At 38.0% G+C, this 27,056-nt stretch overlaps 1 protein-coding gene and 1 long non-coding RNA gene across 2 annotated transcripts in view; one reads left to right on the forward strand and one right to left on the reverse strand.

The window, feature by feature from the left end:
- RAP1GDS1 (Rap1 GTPase-GDP dissociation stimulator 1) overlaps window positions 1-27,056 on the forward strand; it is a 90,696-nt gene that overhangs the window by 597 nt on the left and 63,043 nt on the right. The gene's annotated exons all lie outside the window — the stretch shown is intronic.
- LOC125326369 lies at window positions 6,773-21,798 on the reverse strand. The gene is made up of 5 exons (XR_007203787.1): window positions 21,712-21,798; window positions 21,231-21,350; window positions 19,088-19,359; window positions 12,961-13,067; window positions 6,773-7,232 (listed from the first exon to the last, which is right to left on the reverse strand). It is a non-coding gene; the product is annotated as an uncharacterized LOC125326369 (long non-coding RNA).

Here is a 27,056-nt window from a genome sequence, read left to right on the forward strand (position 1 = left end):
TTTATAATCTCTGCTCATTGTTTGAGGAAGACAAGGGTCCTCGTATTTCTCCGTCTTTCAGAGCATTAATCGTGCCTAGAAATGCAGCCATGTTACCTCTGCCTTTTTTGTCTTAAGATTATGAATTAGTAGTTTCACGCTGATTGGCGCTTGTATGGAGTGTCCATCAAATACCGCACGAGACCAGGAAGCATGGTATTTGGGTTTTCTTAACAGAGCTGCTGGTGAATTTCTCTTGCCTCCTCCACCTCATCCTCTTGCACAAAGCTACAGCTCTCCCGGTATGAAAAGCCACCGTACAACAGATTTTCCAGAAATCTGGCTGTAATGTAGATCCTAGGGATGGGTAGGAGGTGCCCACGTTGAGCTGCCAAAGACCCAGCCAGTCTGCCAAACGTGATGGTGGGATCAAGGTTGCGGGTCCAGAGGGCAAGGAACTGTGGTTTACAGCCAGGCTAAGGAGGTGGCAGCTCCTGAATTGGGCGCGGGGATTTGACATCAGCATTTCCTGTGGCCTTAGGTATATCAGTAGTTTCTTTGACGATCACATGCATCTTTCACTTCTAACTAGAAGTTTCTATGGAAGGAAGCAGTTGCCATACGTCAGTTTTTCTGGTTGTCAAATGAGGTTAAGTGCTTATTTAACTCCTTTAAAGCACTGGGAAACCTTTGGAGAATGGTTCAAGCTAGAAGCTTCCAGGGTCAGACACGAGGAATAACTATTAGATTTCATCAGAATTAGTTAAAACTCTTAACGATGTAGTGAAAATCTCTTCTTAATGAGGGTTGAAAAGGCAAAATAACAAAATATAGTTTGCCTGTGCTTCCTGTCTCCATTCACAGAGTAAGACTATTAATCTCATCATTCTGGTCAAAGTCTAGTTGTAGCTATTTTGGCTTCCAGAAATAATAACTTCAGGGCATCAGCTGAAACCTGCTCAGAAAAGCTGGTGCAGAATGAGCACATCACTCCTTTTTAGAGGAAACTACACTTCAGTTCCAGGCAAGTTTGTAAATAGCTTTGGAATCTGCTACGTCTTGCTGCAAAAGAGTAGTTATAATTATACTTTCAGGAAGACTGGAATAATTTTCCTGTAGAATCTGTCAGCACCTGTCTGTAATTGCCCAGCGAGATTACTTGTGAAAATACCAAGGAGGGGTGTTTTTGGGCTTTTTTTGTTCTTCATGTATCAGGGTCTGATTCCACTGTCTCTAAAATCAGAGCAAACTCTAAGTCTCTGCAGCAGCTCTTGTGAGTGACAAGGATTGAAATCAGTTTCACCTTGGCTGACAACTGTAATGATTTTTCATGTCTAAGATCTGTGTTTAAGCTTATACAGTTAATGCAGTAGATGCCCTCATTCAGGTTTTAGCTTTCTTTTTGGTAACACATAGCATAAAAACTGAAAATCCTTAGAATTAAATCAAGGATGAATTTGTTCTTCCAATGGCTTTTATATCTTTCCAGAAATCGTGCTCAACAAACAAGTGTTTGTGGCAGAGAGTGCAGTGATATCTTACGGCTAAACATATGGTCTGTTCTGTATTTATGAAGGTTGGCGTAGTATTAACTGGTTTTGTATACTAAAGATATAACATGGAAGCCCAAGCAGATATATTCTAAGTCCAATCAAAAGATTTCTGTAGTTAAAAATACTTATGTACACATGGATCTGCATTATCTTTATAGTATAGAAATATCTCTTCTGCTACACTGTTTCCATGTGTGTGCTCCTCTGAAGACATTATCATGGCAGTTGTCTCCTCCTGAAGGATAGCTGTTTCCTCTCACTGACACAGGTTCTTTCCAAAATTGTAACTTCTGTTGCTTGCATTTGTAGTTTGTAAAGCTGTGTCTGAGTAGAGTTTAAACACTATTCAACGTCTGGCTTTGAGAGGTAGGTTGCCTTAAGCAGTTTTGGCAGTAGAGTACTTTCAATACTTTAGTTGGTGTGTGCACCACCACCGTTTTATTTCTGTTGTTATAAAAACACTTACAGGCTTCTACTTTTCAGTTACTAATGTAATGCTTCAGTTTCACAATGAATGGTCCCTTTCCTCAGTTGATTCTTGTTTTTAACCTCAAAAAACACAATCGGTAAACTCATGCAATCACGCTGTATCCAAGAAAATCTTTCCGTTTTAGAGCAGTGGCCTATGGAAGTTATTGTAAGCAGGGTGCAATTATTCCTTGGATGTAAATTAATAAAATAAAAATGAGGAGCTCTGTAACAATTTAAACACTCAGCAGTAATCCATTGAGCCCAAAAGATGGAAAAACACCACGTATGGGAGTTTGTATGCAGAATACAAATACAGCATACATTTGTTTTACGGTACTTATCACTTTGTTTGAAGTGTTAGTTACAGTCTGTAATAGTGAAAGCTCATAAAAATATTCTTCCATTTTGAGAGTCCTGGTTTTGTTAGCAGGAAATGGAAGGCAGCCTCTGCTCTAACTTAAGTGTTTAGTTGAGCAACAAACTGCAAAATCAGCCTGCTAGGCTCTCTTTACAATACCTAACATTAAAGGCTCAGTGACAAAAATATGTAAGATTCCCAGTCTGTAATGTACATGGATTTGTTTTAGTACTGTCCGTTCACTTGTCAGAACAAAGATTTCTATTACTGCTCTCCTCCCAGATATACTCAATTTTCTCTCCCACTTTTCCTGAAGAATTAGCACATGCAGCCAGCCTGCTGGTTGTAAAACACTGAATTCAAACTGAACCACAGAGCAGAGTGTAACAAACCAGTGCCTGTCTTCAGGATGATGGTTCATGAAATAGAGAAGGCAGGAGGATGTAAAGCTTCAGGCATGGCTGTGTCCAATATTGCTTCTGGGAAGATAGAGTAGGTCAACATGCTTTTGATCAAAAAAAGTGTAACCAGTAGCTTCAGATGACACAAATGAAAATTAATAGAGAAAAAGTCTTCCATCTTGAACTCTTTTGCAAGTTTTCTTACGTGAAATGCAAGTCTGACAAACTGCTTGGAGAAGAGTTACGTCAATTGCACAAGAAGATACTTTGTAATTCTTTTAAAGTTTTTGCTAAAACAATGAGACTTTTAACACCAGCAGCATATTAGTTCTAGCCAATCGGAATACACCAGTTTAAGCCAGTATAAAGGGTTGTGTTAGCATTTTTGAAAAAATGAGGCTGCTTTTGGCAAAAGTCTTCTCTTTAAAACATAAACAGAGAGGAAGCTGCTTTTAGACTGCATCTCTTGCTTCAGTAATGTTCCTTGAAGTGTGCTGCTGAAGCAGCCAGAAAGGTTAGGTTGCTTCTGACTGACCTTCCTCAATGAATAACTGTTCCTGTGATCAGGCCAGTATTTGTGATCTTCTGTTGCTGTGTGAGGCTGAAACCAATCAATTTTGTGTTTAGGTTAAAGGCTTAATTCACAAATATGTTTCCTGAGAACAGAAGATTCAGAGTTAGTTTCAGAAGTCTGTGAGGAATGTCTGGCTTTCTGTGGCATCAAACTAAAAGTGGAAAGAGGAAAGGGCAGAAGAACAGCTGAAACCTGAAGGAAACAAAAGCAGTAATAATGGAAATGAGAAAGCTACCAAGACAAGAATAGAAGGGAACAAAAATCCCTTTAGGGAAATGCATGAAGGGAGAGAAATACTAGAACTAAAGATGGATGAATAGAACAACAGAGGACAGAAATAGGAGGAAGAAAGAAGGAGTGCTACTCCATGTCCCTCTCCAAAATATAAAGAAAATAGCTGGGATAATGTAAATAAAATCAGATAATTATTACTTTCTATTTGGTTTTTATTTTTAATAGTACCAGTTGTATGCTGCTGACAGTCCTTGAGAAGACTTGTAATGGTTTTCCATCTTTCTCAAGTAAAGCTGAGTTATTTCTCGGAGTTCTCAGAATTTAATTATATGCAAATACATAAAACAAAAAGAAGAGATTAGCATAAACAAGTATTTGTTCAACAAAAGGGAAAATAATGTCATTACTGTTTGACGGGAGAGAAGGCTATGGAGATTCTTCTGTGGCATCTGTAAAGGAGGTTGGTTGTTATCCTTTCTTAACTCTGCCACAGGATGAAGTTCATGATTTAGGATAACAAAGGGGCATTAGACTGACCTAGTTACTTATGTAAGAGAAAACCCACTTTTCACTGTTGACTAGTCCACCTGGGTCTGTTCACATGCTGGTCTTGAGAAAATGAGCATTCCTGCTGTCTTGATACTGTTGAAGGCATTAAGTTTCAGATTCTAACGTGTTGCCAGGTTAAAATAGATTAGGAACTACATCTAAGATTCTGGAAATTAGGTGTCTTAAAATGTTAATATGTGTTCTCCAGCTAATGGAGAATTTTTTTAATGACCGTTTGAATTTTAATTAGACAAGGAGCTTTTCCTACTAAGGGATTGTATAAGTAGCAACTTTCACTGCAAGAAGAATCTCCCAGGGCCTCCTTTTGTTAAATATGGTATAAAAAATTGTTTCTGTTTACAGATTTTTTTTTTTTATAATGGCAACCAAATGAAATTTGTTTTGGTAGAGTAAAATGGTAGTTAAAAGCCATGTATTTCTGAATGTTGAAGCTCCTTTTAGTGCAGAAACATAGCTGATGTGAATTAGAATTTGTGTGCTCCAGATATGCCTAATAGAATTTGTAAACCCTCTGGAACAAGTGGCTGTGGTTCAAGGAGCCTCAAAGCTGTGCACAGAGCCTGGCGACGTTTATTCAGCCTGAGAACTGCATGGCTCTGGCATAGGGAGCTTTGAAGTTGTGCAGAAACCCTGGTGATCTCATATGGTTCTTAAGCTATAGTTCAAGTAGATTACAAAGTTGGCAGATGCCCAGAAGAATTTGTCAAATCTATAAACCAGATAACTGCTGCTCATTTTATCTCCAGGTAGAGGACAGAATTTAGTACATGATGCTTTGGGACTTGCAAATAAATAAAGCATGCCTTAACTGTACAAGTTTAAGTGGGCACAGGCAAGGCATGTGTCTTAGAAATATCCCTGACATGAAGCACTTTCAGATACATCTTCACAAATTATGATAAGAAATGTCAGTGAATAAATGTATGTATGTCTGAAGTAGCTGAAATTAACAATATGCATAAATTGACAGTGTGGATGCATGTATAAAGTTGTATTAAACTCTGCAGTTTAAAATAAATGAAGTGCTTTCATGATTTCTCATTCTAGGTCAGACAGAAACCTATTATAAAAATCATATTTACACGTTCAAAAAATCAGGGAAAATAAAATTAAAAATCACACTCTCATACAGGAAAATTTTTAGTGATCCATTTCAACAGTAGGTCCCATTTCCTTCATACTTAACCGCTCTTACAAGCTTACTGCCTCCTAGTTGTGTGTTATAGGAACATCTGAGGCATTTGTCAGTTCTGAGGTTTTATCAAAACACTGAGCTGCCCATTGTGTTAGTGATAACTCAGGGAGGTTCATGAAAGTTAATCAGTGTTTGAATTCATTAGTTGGTTCTGTCCACTGATACTTACCAGCTGGACAGACACAATGATTTTGAAGACGTATGCAAAACTTGTGTATAATTCAAATTTTTTGTTGACCCTTCCTATCAGTTGTCTCAGGTTTGACAAGTCTTTTCAGTATCTGATTAAATCCAGTTAATCAGGTACTTTAAACTCACCTGGTGAATAGCAGCTTTTCTTTCAGGCTTCCTGCCTATGCTCTGCAAATGTGTTTGGAAGTAAGACTGAACAGAGAGATGGAGACTGAGAAGACTGGGATTGATGGAGGAGAGCAGCTAAGCATTATAGGATGGATGATGTGATGAGAATTGGACAAAACCTTTTAGAAATTTGTCAGGGCTGCCAATGAGCCTGTGGGGAACAGGGTTGTGCTTGGGAGATCTGGGGAGGTGACAGCATCTTGTGGTAGTCTTGAGTTCTCATTTTCACTGTCGGCTGCCTGTACATTTATGGCCTTCATGAGGTACTAGCATGGAGCATCAGGGTACAAAACCTGCAGTTGAAAACCCTGTTCTTATTGCCTTCTTTACCTTTCAGTAATTGCCTCTACCTCTAGAATATGTCAGTCCAGAAAGAACACCATGTACAACAGAGTACTCCTCTCTCTCTCGTCCTGTCTTCTGTACATTTGAGGTCCACACTTGGAAGAGAGCTCTTATACTCAGCACTTTGCAAACTCTGTTCTACCCCTTTTGGCCTTAATTATACACAGCCTGGCAACTAAAATTGTACCATATGAATTACTTCTGTGAATGGAAGCTGAAAATGCTGCTAGCCTAGATCTTTTACATAAATATCAAAATCAGACAACATAAACATCTGCAAGCCTTTATAATCTCTAGGGTGAGTGAAGTGTTTGGCTGGGGAGCTCTGCCTGTTGCTGAGGGTGCCTTGCTCTCCAGCAGCTGGGAACTCCTCTTGGGAGCATATTTAGAAATGCTTCCTGTCTTTGATGTTGAGTATGACAGTCCAGTGACTTTAATTAGACTATTTTAACTTTTCTAGCCTTAAATACAACCTTACAAGTACATGCCACTATTTACAGGACCAGTAGCATACCTTCTCCTTCCTTTAGCCTTGCTAAGTTCATTCCAGTATCCCTTTTCTGTGGAGAAATCCCGTTGTGTTCACTGTCAACAGCACCCAGTACCCTGCAGGCAAAGCTTGAGTTCAGTACTGCCAAATTGCTACTTTTGCTACATGAAGGCTTTGGAACTATTCCTTAAATCAAAATGCTGTTTTATCTTGACAGCAGGAACAAAGCATGGGAAGAGAAAAGGGTTTTTAAACCAAAGCAGGATTGTACACATCTTTCTTACCTAAATCTTCCCTGTCCACAGAACGTTTAACTTACCCCTCCTGGGCCTTTGGTGGAACTGACTGAAGTCAGTCTTCTGAGTCTGCTGTGCTTGGTGATAGCATCTTCTATATCTTACCACTTCCTTCAGCAGTCCTTCAGGGTGCACAATGGACATCACTGGAGCGCTGGTCATGGTAGAGCCCTGTTATATCTAAGACACCCTGCCTTGAACTTCAGTGAGCCAGTTACGAGGAAATGCAGCGAGTGAACCTGACCATCAAGAGGAGTGGCAGTAGCAGTGTAACAGTTATGAGGCATTTTCACACTTACTGTTCTCTCTTTTTTTCCTTCTCCCTTAAGTGACTGGGAGCCACAATTTTTCCTCCTTCCTCTTCCTTGCTTATGTGTTGAACTGATTTTAGGATCAGGGTGTTGTTCTGTGGGAGGAAAAAAAGGACAATGAGAACAGAAAACCAGTCTGTGAACACATTTGTTGTAAAAATGTCTGGTAGAATCAAATTAATTTAGAAATCCGTTAATACGCTTTATACAAATACAAATTTGCTCTCATCCTGCAAAGCCTGCCAGGCTTTCTTACCCGTTTCTTTGCGAAGCTCAGGGAGAATATATAGACATCCTGGCTCCTGCCATATGGAATTACAGGAAAAGCAGGAAAGCATTGGTGATTGAGAGAAAGAGGAGGAACATGTATGTAAGGAGTTGCTGACAGGAACCAAGCAGGTTTGGGAGGCAGGAGGGTTGGCTCTGTTTTGGGTTTTTTTAAGCTTTTGCAATGAAAATCCCATCATCCATTTACAGCAAGATAGTGCTTCAGTTGAATCAAAGATAGTAAGCAATACATTTATGTGCAGTAGTGCCCAAAATACAGTGTGCACTTTCCAGGCAAAGCCCACATACCTGTATCTGACTTACATGTATTTATTCAATTCTTTTCTGTTTTGCCTAATACTCTTTTTTTACTCTTTGTACTCTCTTTTTCACAGCTTTCCTATTCCTTCAGACTTCTTTATTTCATTGCCCAGTTTTCTACATCATCTTCTTCCAGTTACGTACTCTTTTCCATCTTCCCTCCTATCTCTTTATTAGTTAAATACATGACAGCTTCTTTTACCATATACCCTTTTCACCATCTTTGTTAAGGAAGGAATTGAAAAACTGGTGCTCAGCTTTGTAATTTCAAGAGCTGAAGTGTTTTGGTTTTTTTAAATGTTCTTCTCTTTAGTTAAATAGCTAGTTATTTACAACCAGCTTAAAATCATGCTTCAGTTTTGCCTAATGTACAAGAAGTGAGACTATATGAAAGAATGTATCTTGTAGGAAAGAAACTGTACAGAATTGAGCCCTATTTGTGTAAGTGCTATTTATACAGCATTCTTGTACCCCCACAAAGCCCACACTGAGTACCACTGAAGTCACTGGGCTCCTGCTTTTTGACTTGGCTGTAGTACAGCTTAAACTGTCCTATTTTGGTGAAAGCACGTAAAATGGCATGTGTCACTCCATCCTTTCATGGAATAGTAATATTGGCTCCCCAGTTTAACAGCTGGGGGAGGAATGCAGACATTGGACTGATTTTGACCATCAGAAGCACTTTTAACATGTCTTTTATTCCTAGATATGGTGCTATACTAACACATAGCCTCTGAAGGAACTCGCTAAATGAAGAAAGAGCTGTATTTGATGACAGATAAAACTATTTGGTAAACTTGATTTTTCTTTCAAATTGATGGAATTATGTAGTTTACATAATTTGTTATATCAAAGAAGAAACCAATTTAACATGGAGATCATCATGTTAGAACATCCTCCTGTAAAAGGAACTGTGAGCACAGTGCCATAAGCTATTAATTGACATACAGTGACCTTTGTTGTATCTTATAGCAGCATAGGGAAAAAGGAAATACTGCATTTTCAGAATAAAATTCACTTTGTAAACATTAGGTGATGACTTTTGATGCTTCCTGATAGTCCCAGAAAATGTTAGGAATTTCTCTTTGCAAGACTTTTACACATTATGCTTCTAATCACACATATATTAGTGTGGACACTTCTCCGAAGGCAGGAATGATGGAAACTAGCAAAAAGCAAGTCAGTAGATTTCTTCGGAATGCAGCATCATCCCAGACATGATCTGAAGTGCTTGCTTAGCTATGGAGGCCATAACTTCTCCCTTTACAAGGTATCATGGTTCTTTTTTTTTGCTGTTGAGAACAAGGTAGAATTTAAGTCTTCTCACGCAGTCTCAGGAGGAAAGTGGTAGAGTTCTCTTGTAAACATAAAATTTGAGTTCAGTGCATGTACCCAGCTCAAAACAGATGGCTGGAGAGAGAAATGCCCTAGATAATGCAGCACTTCAGTTTAGCAAGGGGTGGCCTGTTTGATGTTTTCCTTTTTTTCTTTAAATTGGTATCGTATAGGCTTTCTGATAAAAAGCAACAGCTGTGGACTACTGGATTGTTTTTAGCCCACTTTTAGCTCTGCCACTTCTGAACAGTTTTCTGTACTTCAGTGATCACAGCAGTGAGGTATCTCTTGGAAGTGAACATACTCTAGCAACTATTTAAACTGCTTTATTTCTAAAATCAGAAGTTGTCATCAACAAAACAGCATCTTTGGCTGTACATAAAGAACTTGCTGGATTTTTGAAGGCTGGTCAATAGGCACATTTTAAAAATGACTTCGTTTTGGCAGATTTTTTGAAACACAAGGCTTTTCTGCTTGACCCTTTTTATTTCTTAAAAAATATATAGATGAGCCTGTTATTTTTTTTTCCCCATCACCAGAAGTCTATTTCTTACAATCAGAAATATGCTGAGGAGCCTGCTTCCAGATTAAGATTAGACGCTCTTTGGGCAGAGATGTAAATCTGAGTTCAAGGAGTAGATATTAAACTTGAAAACTCAGAAATTCTTGCAAGCCCCTGATTTTTTAATATCTTTTAGCTCCCTGACTTCTTGCAAAAGCAGCTTTATTACAAAAAGGCCTCTTCTGAGTTTGGTCACAATTTGGAATAAAAATATTTATGTTTTAACACTCTCTTGTCAGCATCTCAAAGAACAACCAGAATGGGGCTTTGATGTCCACTCTGGTGCTGTGTTTATGTAACAGATTCTGTACCACTCGAGCTTTGATCATGTAGCATGTGTTGGTGTTGGACTTTGGTGTTATGTTCTAACTTTCCAAGGCTCTGTTCAAGTTTAGAAGCCCAGTTCTGCTTGTTAGATAGGCGAGCACACTATTCTGCTCTGTATTTGAGGAAATAATTTGTTCCCAGAATTCAGCATATCATCTCAATCTTTTCATTCTAGATGTTTCTGCTGCTTCATCTAATGTAATCCAAGGGTAGTGTAAAACCATCAGACAAAAAAGTGCAGTTGCTTTGACATGAAAGATCTGCATGCTAAACAGAGCTTATAAAGAGGCACTGAGGCATTAATTTAATGAAAGTAAAACTTATATTCAGTGCTGAGACACGACTTCTTCAAATTGAATACAGCAAACTCTATCAAATGACAGGTTTACGTGTGTGTTGTAGACTTAAATGATGCTGTATTGCAATGCCTTAAATGACCTGGTTGCAGAGCATTTAGAAAAGGTAATCTGTTGAAACCAGCTTTGCTGCTGAAACGTCAGTGTAGTCAGATTACAGCCTCAGTTCCCCATTGCTTGTATTATGCGTAAAGAGACTGCATATTTGATTTGAGATGATATTTGGGCCAAATTGTAGCTTTTATATTCTGTCTGAGCATATATGGTCATAGGATAATAGGTAATAAAGTGATGCATAATAAAATGGCACGTGGTGCCTTCATATTTGAAATGACTTGGTGAAGTTTCATGTTTAAATACCCATCATGGTTTAGTAGAATTAATGGCTTTATGATCTACAGACGGAGGGGGGTTTTTTTTGTGGTGACTCACATCTGTGGGAGTCAGAAAAAGTTGCAGATGTTTAGCACACTGTAGAATTTGTGGCACAGGGGAATTACTTGTATTCTCAAATGACAAGTCCTTTCAGTGTATCATGTTGTCAGATAAAGATGAGAAAATCTGACTTCTCGTGTATTAGAGAGAAAATGTAGACATGCCAGCAATGGGTGACAAACAGCTGCTGAAAAGATAAGAGCACTCAGCTCTGTTGTAAAAAAAAATGTCCTCTGAAGAGGTATCTATAAATATTAATTCATCTAAATAACCTTTTAATTGTAAGAGTGAAGATAGTGTTTAATTCCATAAAAAGTGGAGCAAGTAAATAAAACTAAGCTTAAATTTAGCCCCCTCCCATCTGTTCCTTTAAAAAAGGGAAAACAACAAGACCAAGACAGTGGATTGTAAAAAGTTGTCTTTCTTTCTACTCCCATTCTCGTGCAGGATTTAAAGCTAGCACATTGCAAAAGGTCATGATTGACCCAGATAAGGAAATAGAAATTAAGTGAAAACTAGATTTTTACCTTGAACTCTGAAATGTGAAAGTAAACAAGTAACATAACAAATGAAAGGCAGGCCGTGCAAAAGAAATACTGGTTTGATACATATGAAAGCATTTTCTCCTAAAATGTCGTTTTCTAGTGTGACATTGTGTCATTAAAAGAGATATCAAGGTGCAAAATATGTCATAACGACAGCTAGAGTTTAATTCAGCATTTTCAAAGGCCTGTGTTCAGACCAAAACTCCTTACTCACTTCAAAATACAAAGTTTCTAGGTATTATTTCATTATATATGCATCACCTCCTAACAATTAATAAGCTGTGAAGTTCCTAATGCTTGCTTTAATAGGAATGTGGAGAGTTAATATACTTTTGCAACTCTACTAGTAAACAGTTCACAAAATAGCCTCTGTGGTACTTCTGTTCCATTTGTCTCATGTACACTGTCATCTCACAAATTCTGAGGGTTTTTTTTAAAACCTGAATTCACATTTTTAATGCATTCTTTTTCTCTTCAAATATGTAAATAATTAGTAATCTTCCCTCAATATTAAAACATTGTAACAGAAATCAAGCCTCATTCAAGCTCCTTTTATTTTACCTTTGCAACTGAAGACCACAGTGAAAGGGAGTCCCTCTTCCCTGTTCTTCAGAGTTATGCTCAGATCCTTCTGGAGTAATATGAGGGACTTACCAAGCCAAGATAATTTTACATCATAGTCACCAAGTTGCTTTTTCCCAGTAGTACAACTTAGCTTGCCTGGTACTTGACAATCACAGTCCACCTTTGTATCCATGGGAGTTCAGGCAGTACCAAAACTGCATACACTGTTGAGTAAGTGCCATAGAAGAATCTCATAATAAAAATTAACAGTCTGTTAGCAAGTGAAGTGAAATAATTTTAGATGTAAAAGGAGAATTTTTACTTGTGTTTGAGACCTTTTCTTCATGAGCTCCAAACTGCTACCTGTTTTGTAGGGCAAAAGGGTACTTAATCTGTTCGGAAAGAAAAGGAAAAGATGTGCTAAATGAAAGTTAGAGCGCAGGAATAGTCAGATGAGGAATTTTCCAATCTGTGCTCTGCTAATTTTTAGAAGGACCAAGCAGTTACATTTGTGACACAGCAAGACTTAGACATACCTGCACATCCTACTTGGAGACACTGTGGTAGAAACAGTGAAAGTGTTTTAAGCTGAAATTTGAAACAGGTTCATGGAATTGTAGAAGAAATACAGAACCGTCATTTGGAAGGATTTTGAGGCAGTTGAACCAGGTCAGCTATGACTTAGTCTAGCTACTACTTGAAGCCTCTCTAGTTTCTGTAGCATCCCTTCAGGTAGTTTCAGGCTTCCCCCTTAGCCTCCTCTTTGCCAGACTAAAGAGGCCCCCAACCTCTTACACATCACGAGTTGTGAGAGCATGACAACCTTGATAGCTCTGCCCGGTTTTTCAGTGTCCTTGTTCTGGTACACACAGAACCAGACATGGAATTGGGGGAGACACAAATCCTTGCAGGCATCAAGCAGAGCCTCGATCTGCTGGTCACGCTCCTAATGTAACCAAAGTATAGTTTGCTTTATTTACTTTGGGAACATGCTGCTGCCTCATGTTTTACTTGGCATTCCCTGTAACCCCTAGATCTTCACAGCAGTCTGTTCCCAGCCTGCACTGGTGCTTGGGGTTATTCTGCTGTAGCTGCAGAATTTGACACTTACCCCTGTTGAACTTGAGGAGACTTTTGTTGATCCAGTCCCCAGGCTTCTGGACAGTGCCTCTGGACTCCTCTTTGGTATGCCAGCTGTTCCTCCAGATTCAGTGTTGTCTGCAAAGATTACAAATGCATATCTGCCTTCAGGCTATACTGGTTTCAAGCACAAAGTGCATACTCAAGATCTGCTGTTCGGCCAGTCTGAATAAGGCTGGTAGATTTATGTTTGACTTCTTGATAACTCCAGGAAAAATAAAGTTAATTTATTTATTATATGTAAAATACAAAAACTATTTATTTATACAGGAAAGTTAAAGTCTGTATACTTGAAAAATTCCATAGGAGTGTTGTTGCTTAGTTACTGCTAGTGCCCTATAGTGACCATAGTTACAAGTGAACACAAGTTACTACAAGTTAATGCAAGTGGTTAGAGGATGGCAGACCTTTGTTTGTACACACCCAACAGACTTAATTCTGCAGAATCACACTGGGGATGAAAGATGGATTATCAGGTGTAGCCTAAATAGGATTTCAGCTCTTTCTGTGCTACATTACTTATTTAGCTGATGAGAAATGCATTGAGATTGACTTGCAGCAGCAATTAATGAGAAACGGATGGGTCCAGATCTCCCAGCTTTTCTCATGAAAGCCCTACTGATCTCCTGCTCTGTCTACATGTCATTGATGTAATCTTTTTGGATTTTAGTACAGCTTTCAGTGCTGTTTCTATGATTCTATGACATGACCATATTCCTTTCCACCTAAGCAGAGGAGAGTGCATACCTTGAGCCTTCTCTGGCATGAAATACGATGAGCCAGAACATGCACTTACAAGCTCTCCTGAATCCCACAGTTCAGTCATATCCATAGTCTGTCTGTCATGGGCCACATCTCTATTAACTAGAGAGGTAAAAGCCTCTACCTAAATTAGGTTCATTTATCCCAACACATTGTGGTTTTACTTGTGTATTATTACTAATTTATTTTTTTAGCTTAGGTAGTAAATTTTTATCAACCTGGAGCAAAAGGAAGCTTTTACAAGACAGATGAATCTATCCTTGCAAAGTTACTTGGTAGTGTCTTCTGGTTTTTATCCTTCTAGAGCACCTATGGTGTAGACCTGTAGGACAATCAAAAGTTCTGCTCAACTAGATCAGAGAATAATTCCTTTTGATAGAGGCATTTAATACTTCTCTAGTGGGACATAACTGCACTGTTTTTCAAGAGATTATCACAGTGGATGCTATTCACAGGGAAGACAAACTTCAGTAGAAAAGGGTGGTGGTGACCAGATGTGTTTCCTAGGATATTTTAGATTTTTCAGCTCTAGTAGTTTTTAGTTCCCTCTCTCTGGGCTTTCCTCTACTCTTTTCTATAGAGGAGTCTGGCTCTGGTTACACATGAAAGTGCTGATTTAGACTGGGGGAGTGCTTAGTCTGAGAAGTTCTGATACCTAGATGAGATGTAGAAGGAACTAAGCGTGTCCTTTCTGCTGGATTTATCTCAGATTTGAAATTATCACCAGTAACCAAACTACTATTCATTGTGCCTAGCTGCTTGGCTCAAAGCAACATGAGGAAGGAGAAAGACTTGGTTTTTTTTATCTTGTTCGTATTGCTGAATTATCAATTTTCCTGATAAATATTGCTTTAAGGATCAATTGATTACTGCATTAATTAATATTATCTCAATAACATTTCATGTGATGCTTTTATGTGTTAATAAAATGGAAAGGAAGAATATTACACATGATAATACTCTTTTAAATTTTTATTCTTATATGCAGCTTCTGGGAGTAAATAGGATGTGGTCAGCAACAAAGCTGCTTTGCTCTATGCCTGCTGATACAGAAACATCCTTTTCTTTTATTCATTTATTCATTAAAATATCAGCATATCTACGGTAATTAAAATTGACAACAGCTTTTGGCTAATGCATAATGTGCACATTTACTCCATGAAACATCGCTAAGTTTTTACCCCTTGTGTAAAAGAAATGTGACAACTTCTGAACTATTGTTTTCTCTTCTTCCTCTTTCTTCCACTTTCAAAGGACCAATTATAATGGCGAACATAAAGTTTCAGGAAAAAGAAAACAACCATGAAACTGAGTAGGAGAGGGATTCTTACCTCCACTGTGGTCCCTTTGTGGCTGGCATCTGTGGGAGTTTTATATGCTGAACGAGACAAATTTCCTTGCTGTAAACACTAAACATACGATATAGAAAGGATTGTGCTGTTCCTTAATGTTTGGTGCAAGATGCCAAGTGGAGGATGGGCTAGGGCACATTGTTGAAGTTTTTCAGACTATTGACAGACCACTGCAAAGATTCTTAGTACCACTTGACTATTTAGCAGTCCATAAATAACTCCTAAGTGCACTCAGTTATGCCAAAGGCTGCAACATCCTCGCTACATGCAGGAGCTGGTCAAAAAAATCATGCTGTGTTTTGACTGCTGTTCTCTGTCTTCCTTCTGAAGTATCACTGCTTCTTTCATTCCTATTGGCAAAAGGACTGGCAGCTGATCAGTAGCTCAGTCCTCCTAAGAGTCTGTATAAAATAAATACTATGAATATCCTGAAATACTGCATTGGCAGTTTCTCTATAGATGCCTGGTTAGGGGCAGACTGCATTATGCGTATGTTTGGGGTGGTTTGCAGTGTGGCATTCAGAAACCTGAGCCAAGAGTTCTGGCTGTGTAAATAAAAAGTGCTTGGAGAATTCAGAATAGGATGAACCACCAAGCTCAGTGGGAAATCACCCGTAATTAATATGCATGCCATTTTCTGATCAGCATGATTTCTGCCTTAAGCCCAGGGCTTGAAATTATTTCTTAGAGCTGGATGCCTGCCTGTTTTCTAAGAAAGTTTGAAACCTTTTTTCTTTTCAAATGAGAATGGAGGAAGAGACACAACTGGGTTACCACCTTTGCCTTCCTTGGGACAGGCACGTGTTTATGCAGCAAAGAGCTCCAAAAGTCCGAGCTTCTCCTCTGCCTGAAATTGAAGCTGTACCCTCAAATCAACCAGGATATAAGACCTAATAGTGGTATGTGTTCATAGCCTGTTAGTTAAGGCATATTTTTTAAAAGGTGAAGGGTTTTCGTTCCAGCACTTTTTCCTGTGACTATTAATTTGTTTTATGCAATGACTGTTTAATATAGAATTATAGAATTGGCTGGGTTGGAAGGGACACCAAAGGTCATCTAGTTCCAAGCCCTCTGCCATGGGCAGGGACACTTTTCACTAGAACAGGTTACTCAAGCCCCATCCAATATGAAATATATCTCAACAGAAGAAGTAAGAGGTGTTTCAGTGCTCACATGAAAAATACAAAAATCTGATTTGAGTATGTTTTGGAGAAATTTTGTTTAAATCCTTTCAGGTAGAGAATAGCACTTGGTTTGTTTTTATGTTCACACTAATGTGCAAAAGGCACTTTCACATTTTTGCCATGTGCTTTGTGTTAGAATCTTTCTCCCAAATATTCCTTTGTTGCCTGTGCATACAGGGCACATTTGAAGCAGGGCCTAGAAGAGCCATACCCTCAGAGATACCAATAAGACTAATGTATGAATTTGGTTATTAAGCTGCCTGAGAGAACTAAGAGTTTTGGATTAGGGCTTAAGCAAAATGCATGTGAAACTTAAAAGGAAAAAAGGTTATATTTCTCCAGAATCTGATGTCTGGTGAATGAGTCCGTGGGAGGTAGGCTTCCTGCAGTCATCTCTGCATATAAAGCTGATTTGTTTCCTCCCCTGTGATTTAAGGATCAGTCAAGATGTTCGTGGTCATCAGAGGGATAAATGTCTCTGAGAGTACAGTGGGCATTCTTGATTTGGGGACATAGCACATGCAGCTGTAACAAATTGACACAGATCCTTGCATCCCTTGTGAAATGTATCCCAAGGACTTTGTACTTCCCATCTGCCCTTCATCCTTCAGACCTGCACATTGTGTGCGGAACCCGAGTCCTTTCAGTTTCTGTCAATATGACTCTTTACCTAGTCTGAGAGATGGTTATTAAGCGGTGAAAGCAAAGCACTCCTTCGCTTTGCACACAGTCAGATCCTGCTTGTGGGGGAAGCAAATGACTTGCAATTTAATGTAGCAAGTGGCATTTTGCAGAAATCTTTTGTCTTTAAAAGATATAGTTCTTTTTGAAAAGAAAAAAAGTCTTACTTGCCTTTTTTATTGAGCTTCCTGTAAATATGTGTCTCTTGGGAGCATTTCACTTGTTTTTGAGATGTTGCCCAAACACAGTTGATTGAATGGGGGATTAATAGTTTAATTAAGAGTTCTGAGATTTAAGACATAGAAAGTAGCCTTTTCTTTTGGAGATTTTTAGCCCTGATTTGCGCTGTCAGATTTTCTCTTTTCAAAACCATATTTTCAGTGGATACCTATTGCATTGTCTCACTCATTCAAATGTTCTTCATAGTGATTTGAAGTAATACTTGAGGGCTGTAACATTCAGACTGTGATTTACCCAGCTGTGCCCATGTACTGTAATGTGCTGCCTCAGAACATCAGTGTCATGTTTACTGCATTGTCACTCTTCTATGAATTTTACTAAATAAAGCTCTTAAAGGCTGTGCAGAGGTTAATGATCACTTGTAACTACAGCAGTCATGCAGAATACTAGTGGGTTTTGTGGAAATCTTTATTTAGAATAGGGTTATATTGAGCAGTTTGTGCACCATTTTAATTTTGCTATCTGATTCTGCTTTTATGTCAGTCTTACATGAAAACTCAGTTGAATCCTTCTCCTTTAGAGAGGATCTGAGCTGCTCCTATCACTGTAGTGTTTTTATTGATGCTCTATACCCTATGGATTCCTAGGTAAAAATAAATAACTGCATTAATAGGCAACTATTTATCTCTAGAAGGATTAACCACAGATGTCTGTTAATCTCAGTAATACCAGGTTTAAAACCATACATGATATCTATAAAAGCAGACTAAAAACTCTAGAGTACATTTTGGTCCTAAAAGCTTATAGACGAATGATGCTGACAATGTAGCCTTCAGTTTGTGATATATGTGGGCACTGCAATCTGCCTACAAAGTGCATATTGTTGATTTGGCGCCGTTTTAGTAATTTTTGCTAAACTGCTAAATTGCAGGATTTAGTGGCATTTCACCAGCCAAGAAGCAAGGCTTTCCAAAACGGACTTAATTTCCTTTGTATCCTTCATCAACATTAGAGAACATTAAAAGCCTTTTTCTCCAAGGCATGAGGAGACTGTCACACGTCTATTGGGCCCTTCGGTGGTCAAAGGGAATTTTTCAATTACAGGTTTTAACAGTTGTGTGTTCAGGTGGAACAGTGCATTTTTATTTGATAGTCTTTCCTCTCTTTCCTCCTTGGGACAAAAATGCTTTGACGAAAGTAGCATTAGGCAGGATAATGCAGGCAAACAAGTACTTACAACCATATGAATGTTTAATTGTAAGACATATGTAAATAAAAGGGTTGAGAGGCACTTACTAGATTTGCAGGCAACCTGTTTCTAAGAAACTTTCACTAAAAACCTAACAATAATACAAATGGCAGGTCACTTCCATTAGGAACTTACTTGTACATACTCATCAAATTCAGTGTATTTTCAGGGCTAAAACTTTCATGCATGTTTGTAATTAAAAATAGGCTTGTAATTATCATGCAGTTTGTAATTAAAAGTAGGGACTTTCTGGGTAATTTGGGGAAAAATAAATAAAACCAAATTAAACACAAATTTTGAAGTCCTCTGTGACCAACATAAACAACTATTAAGACTTTATATCTAAGGCATATGTACCCTTTGAAACATCATTGTGAAGTCCCCCAGTCTGACAAGATGCAGAGGCTGCAATTCAGCCTTCTGCTGGGATAGAGAACTGGGGGAAACTGTATGTTTCCATAAAAAGATAGCTGCGGGGATGAGTGTAGTAGATCAGCTGGTTTAGGATATGTGTCTTGTCAAGAAGGAAAATGGAACTTGCATGAGTGTTGTTGCGTAAGAGAATGCCTTATGTCTTTTTAATTAGGAACTGCTGAGCTAATTTAATTGCTACCTTTTAAAATTTATTTTATATTTATATTTCTGTGTTAAACAAATGACCTTTATAATTCTATCAGGGTAGATACTTACTTTCCTTGCTGAGGTTTCACTGAACTGTGTTGTGTGAGCCCTCAAGCTTTTCAATATCTGATATCTGTTCTGTGTCGGACGTCAGAAAGGTTTCTCTCAGAGCTGACATGCAAAGGGGGCTCTTTCAGCACCAGACGCTGTGGTAGCAGCTGCCACAAAGAAACTCAAGTTGATAGCTGGACTAGGAGAAAATGGGTTGCTAGAGTGTTCTGATCAACCTTGAATTTAAAATGAGCTGCTTGAAGGTCCAACAAACAAGACAATTTCTTTGCCTGGAAAAGGATCGGGAAATTCAAGTTATTAACTGATCAAAATCTAAGATTTCAGACCAGGAGTACAAAGGAGATCCCATAAATTATGTACTTCAATTACATCTTTATTTAAGGTGCCAAGATACCTTTAAAAATATAGCATTAAAGAAAACAAAAATACATCACACAGAATATAAGTCGAAACATCGTTATGTTCTTAGATCTATACTAGTCTTTCCTCAAATCTTCACAGCTTTTCCTAGATTAGTCTCTATTTTCCACTGCTCAGACCCATTTTATTTTCTGTAGTAGATTGCTCTTTGGGTTCTAATCATATATGTTATAGCTTTGAAGATTGGAGTAGCTTGTTTTAATTCAGTCCAGAGTAAAGAATTGAAAGAGAAAGTCAAAGCCAAGATCTTTCTAGTCAGATCCTTTCCAAAACTTCATTTGGTTGAATTGCCCACAAATTAATTAAAACAACAGTAAAAATACTCTATATTTTTACTGGTTTATTCCCTTTATTATCTCATTGCATGTCAGGCCCTTAGAGTTTAAGCAGATGTGTAAGACTACTCAGTTACCCATCATTAAATAGTGACAGAATTGGACCCTTACATGTATACTGAGTGCTTATCCTACAGAGATTTAAGATACAAATTGATTCACTTAACTTACGGATTTTATACTTGATTCAGTTAAAAGATGTCGAGGGATAGGGATGAGGAGAGAGCATTGCTAAACCACTTCTTGTAACTGAAATAGCATTCTTGTCTGACTGTGCATTTCTCACATCCCAGATGATTGATCCTTGAGCTGACAGTCTGGTGGACCATTCAGTGTTGTTTCACCTGTCCCTTTTGGGTCAGTATTACGCAGAAGTGAATGACCAACATTACCCCAGCAAGTCTTGCAACATTTGGAATCCTCCCTGATAATTTGGCTATTACAATGATAGTTGAAGGCAATAGACCAGGCCAAGCAAATTCAGTGTTACGTGTTTATGATTTTCACAGGCTCATCACATGGACTAATAGCTTCACACAAAAAATGAAGTCACTGGGGACATCACCTAATAGAGCCTCCTGTGACAAGCTGGGTAACTTTGAAGCTAGATTGGGTCACTCAGAAGGTTTTTTTAATGGGGGTGGGGTTATTTTGCAAACCAATTTTGGTTTTCCAATACAAATTTGAATATAAATTACAGTGTGAAATTTATTTTTCTGTATTAAGTACACACCATTTATCACAACGTCGAGAGAATAAATCTAGAACTGATTTTGGCACTGAAAGATACACAGATAATATACACTGAGAATAGTCTCCATCTGCTGCTGAAGTCTCTCTCATTGCCCACAGTGGTTCTTGGGATTTCTTTCCCTGTGAAGATTTTTGTCAGTGAACATTTCTTTTGCTTGCTGTCTACTGAGACTTCAGCTCCCTGTCCCCTACTCCCATTCTGTTGGCTCTGAGCAGGCTGAGCAGATTCTTACTATGTTTGCTGTTTTAGAAAAACCAGGCACCAAGTTTTCACTTTCACTTTGTATTTGCCTAATAAGGAACTTGGAGCAGCAGTAGACTGAACAATCCTAAATGTTAGAAAAAAAGTATAACCCAAGCAACACCCCAAAACAAAACCTCAGCAGTTTATTTTCAAGGTTAGTTTCAAGATTGCATACAAGTAAACTTGTTAGAACCTAGCCATCTGTATACTATTAGGTGCATATTTGACAAAAAAAAAAGGTAAATAAAAAAGCTGTTAAATGACTCTTGAACATTCAAACAGCTTAAAAGCTCTTTGTGTGGTAATGTTGGCACAGCTCCTAAGTGACCAGATGGAATTTTATTAACAGCCGGCAGGACAAGGGCTGAGATTTTGTTTCTTAACTTACTATTTTTGAAACGCCTGTAGAGGATGTGTCAGAAAGCTTGATGTACTTTCCTACTACACAAAATTACACATATACCTTCCCTTAATGCAAAGATGAAGACTGCTTCAGAGGCTGTCATTTCTGTAAGGTAGATAAGAAGAGTTATGAGATGTATGGTAATTTAGGTATCACAACTTTTTAGTGAATCTCAGAAAGGCTTTTTATATACAATTTATACATAAATTTATATACAATTTGTGGTCATATTAAAAGCAGAACTTAGAAGCAGGCTTTCTGAAAAATAGACTTAAAGAATATATTTTATAAAAAAGAACAAAAAATAACAAAGTATTAAAAAATTACTGATATCAGTAACCACTGACAGTAGTGATGTCAAATTTCCATTTAAGAATCCTGGTAAATGTATTAAGACCATGTGAATTTATGTGACTCCTCCTTTTCTGGCATCATCACGGATTTATTTATTGTCAGTAAGAAATACTTGAAAACCGAGAATCTCAATTGTCTCCAGTAAATCACAGGATGATCGTTAGTCCTACAGGGAGCAGCTGAAGGACCTGAGGTTGTTCAGTCTGGAGAAAAGAATGAGAGGAGACCATATCACTCTCTACAACTCCCTGAAAGGAGGTTGTAGCAAGGTGGAGGTTGGCCTCTGCTAGGTAACTGGGACAAGGGGAAATGGCCTCAAGTTGTCCTGAGGAGGCTCAGGTTGGATATTAGGAAAAATTTCTTCACTGGAAGCAAGAAAAGGCTCCCCAGAGAAGTGGTAAAGTCACCATCCCTGGAAGAAAATGAGTGGATGTGGCACTTTTCAATATGTTTTAGTGGGCATAGTGGTGTTCAGTCAGAGGGTGGAGCTGATGATCTTGGAGGTCTTCTTCAGCTTTAATGAGCCCATGATTCTGTGACCTTCAAACCAGACAGCTTAAAAGAAAAGAAACAAAATCTGTAACATTCTGTGGTCTCATGGTTCACCCTATTCCTTTCAGGTGTGTGTTTCCATATTTAAGGTTTTCAGGGAACTCATGATAGCTAGAAGAGTGCTGTGTAGTCAGAGATCAGTATTTCATAACATCTGACAGAAGAACACTGATGTGACATACAATTAGAGCTAGCAGTACCAATTTTGAGCCTGGGTATCTTACCCAGACAAAATTTTCACTATTGCTGGTGAAAGATGTGCCTGAGGGCTTTATACAGAATCAAATCCTGTATTTGTTCAGTAACTCAAGCTGGTATCATAGGTATAGTTATGACAGATATTGCACTGTGTACTCGTACAGTTGATATGCACTCTCTTGCAGAGGGTAGGCCAAAGACTAGAACCAGAGCTTGTTGAACTCAAAGAGAATTTTTCTCAGTCCTGGAACTTTGTATTCTCACCTTTGTATTGCCTGATTTTAATTTATTTATTTATGTATTTGTTTTTATTTTTAGGCTTAGTAAGAAGAAAAAGTAATTTTAACTTGTTTATCCAAAAAGCTAACAGTAGAGTAAGTAAGCTTGTTAGATTGATTTGGAATGTATACTTCAAGTATAAATTGTTGTCCCACATTGTAATATCCTACAAATGTCCGCTCAGACTAACTTCTGGCATTACCTATGGGTTATTTTGTTGCTTAATAAGCCATATTTTGTATAGAACTTGGAAAAAGTGCAGAGAATTGGCAGCCTTGTTACATTATGCAACAAAAGAAATCAGTGTTCTAATATAGTAAGGGAAATAATTTTTTTAAAAATTAAAAAGCTCTTTAGGAAGGTGTTTTCCTCTTATTTGTTTGTGTAATGTCTAGATTGGCATTTTTAGTCAGCTAACTTGAGTCACATTAGGATCAAGACTTTTAGAGTAGATACAGTCAGAAAAGGTTAGACACAGTAGTATAAGCAAAGATGATCTCAAAGAAAAGATGAAGCTGAAAAAGCTTGATACATTTAGTTTTAAATGTGCTGTTTCTAGACTGTACTGTTTTGTGTAGTTTGATTTTCTTCTGTTTGTTTTCTAGCACCTGTTCTCTGTTCTTGCTGTGTTGGCTTGACAAAGTGACTCTTACTAGATTAAAAGCGCTTCAGGCAGAAATTATCTGGAAGAGCAAAAAAGGAAAAGAAGACAAAAGAACATAATAAACCACCTAAAATAAATCAAAAAAGAGCCGGTAGAGAGATGCAAGTCCTGCTAGCTGCGTGTGTGTGCATGCATAGACACATGCAGACATGCAGCTTGTCTCTTCTGTACTGCTCCATATGGTGGTTATATGTAATAGAGCATTGTAGGGAATGATAGATTTGATTTGTATTAAGGTTACTCCTTTTTTTCCTAGATCCTGTTTCAGTCATTTACTGACTCTTCAGAAAGAGCTATATTCTATTCCAAGTGTCTACTTTAGGCTGTCCATTTTAATTTGCTTGAAGAGTTTTTGTTTTAGCATGAACAAGAAACAGGTTTGAGCTATTGTCTGAAGTAACAGTAGTCATTTTGGTCGTGTTGTTTTTCCTCCACTAAATTTTTTTCATTCTGTGCATAGGGCGGGCAGTAATCCAGAATAATCTGGTAGAGGAGACCTTCTCTTGCCTTTTATGTTGCAGTACTTTGAACCCGTGTCATAAACTAAGCGGGGTGGGCACGTATAGAGAAGCATTTATGGATGAGTGTTCCCATGAAGAACTGGATTCCCTTCTGCCCCATGTGATACCTGACGCTTTCCCAATACCTGCCCATGGTGTGTTGTGGTCTGCTTTATAGAAGTGCTGAGTGTAATCTCTACCTGCATCTGAAGACTCCTAGAGAATCCAGAGTGTGCAGTAATTCTGGAACCTGAAAATCTCATGTTGGAAACCCCACTTCCCACGCAGATACTTTTAACCCTAAATTTTCAGTTCTCCCATTCACTTACACAGTGCATTCCTTTCCTTGTACTTTATAAATGCCTTCTGAAAGCAAGCACATTCATATCTTTGAAGCATGATGACATAATGTAATGATAGTAACTTTATAATTGCCAGTGGGAAAGGAAGCAATCCTGCATTTTTTCGTAGTATCTGGTAAATAAAAGGAGAACCACTTGCCAAGAAGGAGGATATGAGAAGACATTCAGCTGTTCTTTGACAGAACATTTGTCCTGACAGAGAGAGGTGTCCCTTGGATGAAACAGTATTCTTCATGTGTACATCCTGGCATGCACTGTATTGTATGGTAAATATTTTACATGGTGAAATATATGTGGGTTGATTTAATTCTGGAACTCTGTGTGTTGTTTAAAACCATTTTGGTAATATGACTCAGTGAAGATCAGGCACCTGGAGGAAAAAAGCTATACAAAAATACAATGTGCAAATACAATCTTGTCAGTTAAGTTGTAATTCTTTACAAATTGGTAGCCATCTTGATGGTTTTTCCAACTACTGCTAGTAATGGAGTACCAGAAAAGGTCTTTCCATAAACTGAGAGCCTAATTATTTGAAATTATTCCTTTTTCTATCATTAGGTGATTTTTTTAAATGAAATTGATCCACTACAGATTCCCTTTATCAAGCATTTTCTATTAAATGAAAAAAATCTGTTTAATTCTTCTAGGACTGATTTTAAGCAAAATCTTCTAGGACTTTTTTTTAAGCAGTAAAGTTATGTTGATTTCACTGAATTTTGATTGGTTTCTTTAGAACTTAAGATAATTCCAGATCTGCAGTGTTTAATTATGAAATATAAAGATACCTAAATCTGTACCACGTTTTCCTAGGAAAGAGAAAAAAATCTTCCAAGGTTCTGCAAAATCTTCTGAAATGTCATTCTTACAGTCCAGCCTTTGCAAGTCATGATTTAAGTAATAGAGGATCATTAACGAGCAGAAGCCAATAGCAACAGCTACAGATCCATGTACCTTGCCATAGTGTAAATATATTTTTTATATTAGAATCTACTGCTTGTCTGAGACTACAGTAAAAATAATACATGAAATTAGTTTCAAAGATATCAAATGTCCTCCGGGGGGGAATAAAAAGCAAACAGAAAATTCTGCATTGGCAAGAGATTCCAAGTGTACCAACTGCTGGCTGATGCCCCTTTGTTTAGGTTTCTATCCTGATTTTCAATACGGATTGACTAAGTAGCTGTTTGTGTGTATAGGCTGACCTGATAATTACCAAAACTAATTAGGTAGTTTAGTGCTCAGGTGGCAGTGAGTCATTGTGTGTCAGTACTTTCAGGTAATAAAAATGAAGTCCCATGTCAGAAGAGCAGATGCAGAAGCAAGTGGATAAATGAAAGAGTAACAAGTCTCTAAGACCAGATGGCCTATATCTAAGATTCAGAAAGTGTTTAAGAATGAAGCAGCTGAACTGCTGTCAAAAATAGACACTCTCATTAAAATTAGTTACTATGCTAGAAAAGTAGAGCAAATGTACCTACGTAAAAAACAGGTTGCAGAAGGAGCCCTGCAGTTAATGATCCATCATTATATCCCTGGAACTAGAAAATTTGTTGGGAAAAAAGCGTTAACCCACCTCAGTGAACATGGTAGGACTGAAACAGGCCTCTTTTATTTTTCAAAAAAGTTATTTCCTGATTAAGATGTTGATCTTGTCTGCCTGTACCAGGTCTTCTGACATTACTAATCAAAAACTAATTCTTCGTTGCTGCCCTCTGACAGCATATAGGTACCTCCTGATTAGATGCCAGGTTTAAAAATTTCCTGGATGGGCTAGGAGCAAATAGTTGTCTCTAATGATGGGTTTGGGTGGTTTGACAGAAAACATTGTACACTTGGGAGCACTTGAGGGCAGCTGCTACAAAGACAGGAGGGGATGGAGTATTTCTTTGCAATGGGCTAAATGTGAGAACAAGATTCTTCTGTCCTCAAACTCTGTATTTGGAGTATTTTGCATGTCAATGTGAACATTTGTATGGGAGTAGGTATCTTCTGAAAAATTATCCAAGAGGAAGTGTCTCAGTTTATATAGGTTCAGAAGGGACCTGTACATTTTTGCCAGCTTGTTCAATATCCTGGAAGCTAAAGGGCTCTCATAATTTTGTGCCAGTCTTCTGTTTTCTTTGGGGAAGTAGCATCTGGGGTCATTAAAGACCAAAGTTGTGCTACAGATGTCACCAGCCTGCTGGGCTTTCTGCTGCAAAAAGTAATTCAGGCCAAATATATAAATCTCACCCAAGTGGTTTATGTGTCTGATCTTTGTGTCAGATTCTCATATAATATCACCTCAGAATACACTTTTTGTCAAAAACAACTGTGGTGAACCTGGGGTGGGTTGCCCCTATAGGTTAGTTGGGACTGAAATTCTAGTAAGTTCAAGTCTTTACAAGAAAATTAAGTGGTTTCTGCAGTCTAGCCCATGTGCATGTATGCACTTATATTTTCAAGACATTTATGCTATTATAACACAAGGAGACCCATAAAATGGCACCATTCCTTCTGCTCAGTTTGACATCTCATTGTTTCCTGAAAGGCAGTAGAACAGACTCCAAATGGTCAGATGTTAATACAGCCACCATCCCGGCAATAGCAGGACTGCTCAAACTTCTTTTTTTATCTGATCAGCATGTTTCAGTATGTCTCATTCCATTATCTATTAATTTTGAATTCCTTATCTGTTAAGTTGCATGTATAATGTAATGGACTCTTTAATAACAACAGTCTACAAAGTGTCAGTCAAAAGATACAGTCAATGTTAATGATATGTTCAAAGTCTTAATTTTGTAGAGAAAATATCTATACTGGAAAAAATGTTATATGAAAAACAGTCTAGACAAAAGCTGACCGTCTAAGTACTCAGCTAAGACATTCTAAATATTTTATTAACATCACTCTTGGAAATAGG

Source organism: Corvus hawaiiensis, chromosome 5 (genome assembly GCF_020740725.1).
Source record: "Corvus hawaiiensis isolate bCorHaw1 chromosome 5, bCorHaw1.pri.cur, whole genome shotgun sequence".
Lineage (NCBI taxonomy): Eukaryota > Metazoa > Chordata > Aves > Passeriformes > Corvidae > Corvus > Corvus hawaiiensis.